The sequence below is a fragment of the Chrysochloris asiatica genome, unplaced genomic scaffold (assembly GCF_000296735.1).
Source record: "Chrysochloris asiatica unplaced genomic scaffold, ChrAsi1.0 scaffold00020, whole genome shotgun sequence".
Taxonomy (NCBI): Eukaryota; Metazoa; Chordata; class Mammalia; order Afrosoricida; family Chrysochloridae; genus Chrysochloris; species Chrysochloris asiatica.
The window spans coordinates 12,216,479-12,219,587 of record NW_006408538.1 but is presented as its reverse complement, the minus strand read 5'-3'; positions in this window follow the sequence as shown (position 1 = coordinate 12,219,587).

Below are 3,109 nucleotides of genomic sequence, written 5' to 3'. Positions count from 1 at the left end.
AGGATGGCCAAACTTCATCTCTCATACTTCGGACATATTGTCAGGAGGGACCAGTCGCTGGAGAAGGATATCATGTTTGGTAAGGTGGAGGGTGAGAGAATAAGAGGAAGACCCCCTGTGAGATGGATTGGCAAAGTGACAGCATCAATGGGCTCAAGCGTGGCAACAATAGTGAGGTTGGCCCAGGACCGGGCAGTGTTTTGTTCTGTTGTGCATAGGGTCATTATGAGTCAGTACTAACTTGATGGCACCTAACCACAACAACAAAAATCAGATGAAATTGAAAACTTCTACCAAGTTTTTCAGTCTGCAGCCCAGTTTCCCTGTTGTCCTAAAAGACACTGAAATGAGCTCCATCTAGGGCCCCTACAAAATATTCCTGGACTGAGAGTAGACAGGGATGGGCAACTTGGACATTGGCTACCCAAAATGGGGGCTGAGGGGGGGAAGGGGGGCTACAAAGGCAAGAAGTAACTGGCTTAGAGACTTTCAAGAGGGAGCCTAGATCCAGAAGGCTTGGAGGAAGGTAGACTCTCCACTGAGTAGTAACCAATTTGTCTGGGCGGGGCTGATGAAAGGAAATGCGGATAGGTCTCTTGTGATATAATAGTGAATAATTGTTATCAGGACTGACTGTGAGGATTAGAAATGTAAAGGTAGATATTTGTAGCAAAAGGAGGGGAGAGACTGACTTTGCATTCTACAAGCGAAGATCCCTGGGACCATCAAAGGAGAGGAGCGGAGAGCAGGACCCTACCAAGAGAAGCAGTGATGCCAGAGATGGAGGCAGAGATGATGATGTGGAGAGATGGAGTGGCCCAGGAATCTAGACCCAGAGAGGGAGAGGGGCTGTATGCTGACAACCAGGGGGCAGGCTACCCTTTGGCTGTTTGATGATGCATGGAGGGCATTGTAAACGTGGCAATGAAACGATATACCATAGGATGAATGTAAAGCTAATGTTCTCCCATGTAAACTATCAAATAATTCACAATAAAACATTAAAAAAAAACCAATGTCTGGACTGAGTGCCCTTAACATAGATAACACCAAGGCCAATAGGAATTCCATCTAGGCCCAGGAACTTTGCTGTCATATCCCTTCCACAACCACCTTGTGAGCTCCTTGAATTGTGGAAGCCCACCAGAGATTTCTCACTCTTGGTCCAACAATTGCACTGATTTTTAGTTTTGTTTTTAACTTTTTATTTTGTCTCGAGTGAAGGTTTGTAGACAGGATCTACTTATGAGTGGAAATGGGGGATATGCAACAAAGAAGACATGGGCTGAGTTTGGCCATGTTCCATTGGCACCCATTGACCTTGAGATGAGAGAGAGATGAGGAAGTTTAGGGAGATATGTGAACTTTTGAGTCCATGGGCACTGACCTAGCCCTTGGGGACTAGGGTTGAGAGTGAAGCAGCCAACTGGTCTGAAGTGCATGGTGGTTGCATGAACTTGTGAACTTTCAGCTAGCACCCATTCAACATAGCTTGGATGGGTAACTGACCAGAACTTGACCAGATGAAGATAAAGATGTTTGATGCTGTGAGCAAGTGTAAATTGCTACAACTTGATGAACTGGACTTTTCTTATGGATGCAGTTGCTAAAAATTCCAACCAGAGTGGAAGATTCATCATGTCACAGAACAAACTTGTTTCTCAGTATACTGGACTAGTTGTTGTTGTTGTTTTTAAGTGCCTTCCAGTCATTTCTGACCCATAGTGTCCCTGTATAGGGTTTCTGAGGAGCGGCTGGTGGGTTTGAACTGCCAACATATGGCTAATAGGGATTGACGACTTAGATGTTAGCTATCAAAAATGGAGGGGAGGGCAGACGCTTAAAGGCATGAAGTGACTGGCTTATAAGCTTTCATGAATGTGCTTAGTTTCAGAATGAGGAGGAGGAGGTGAAGGTAGAATCCCCCAATAAATAGTTTTCCTTTTCCAGATGGATCTGGTGAAAAGTGGTTGAAAGATAATGTGGATAGGAGTTTTTGATTCAGTTGTTGTTGTTGTTGTTGTTGTTGTTAGGTGCCATAGAGTTGGTACTGACCCATAGCGACTTTATGCACTGCAGAATGAAACACTGCACAATCCTGGGCCAATGTCACTATTGTTGCCACGCTTGAGTCCATCGATGCTGCCACTTGGCCAATCCATTTCACTGAGAGTTTTCCTCTTTTTCTCTGACCCTCCACCTTACCAAACAAGATTTCCTTCTCCAGCGACTGCTCCTCCCGGACAATAAATCCAAAGTATGAGAGATGAAGTTTGGCCATTTGGCCTCTAAGGAGCACACTGGATGTACTTCTTCCAAAATGGATCTATTGTTCTTTTAGCAGTCCATGGCACTTTCAATATTCTCCTCCAACACCATAACTCAAAACTATCAATTCTTTTATGGTCTTCTTTATTCACTGTCCAGCTTTCGCATGCAGATGAGGTTATTGAAAACACTTGTGTTAGGCACACCTTAGTCCTCAAGCTGACATCTTTGCTCTTCAACACTTTCAAAAGATCTTGTGTAACAGATTTGTCTAATGCAATACGTTGTTTGATTTCTTGACTGCTGTTCCCGTGAGTGTTGATAGTTGATCCAAGAAGAATGAAGTCCTTGACAACTTCAATCTTTTCCCCGTTGATAAGAATGTAGGTCATTGGTCCAGTGTCTAAATTCCATCTCAGGCATTTCCAAGGCCTGCCCTCCTTCCAGAATGGAGTCCAGGTCTACTTCTAGGTTATTTGTCTCAGACACTTTATCTTGTTTCTGGACATGTGCTGATATGGACATCTGCTTTTGATTCTTGGACATGTTTAGTGTTTATCTGTGGCCTTAATACTTAAATTGATTATGTGTTTTGGTATTTTTTAAGCTTTTTGATTGCTTTCAGGAAGATGTGATCAGGATGTGGGCTTCCCTTTTCATTATTCTTATTGTTTAACTCAGAGTAACTTTCAAAGGTGTTGTCTGTTTCCCTGCTATTGGTTGGTATTGGTTCTTGTCTGGGTTTTGGTGTTTTATAGAGTGTGATTGTAGGTTGGCTGTATGGTAGCAGTTGCTGACTCTTCTTGTGTAATATAGGGAGACAAAGAGTCCTCCAAAGGCA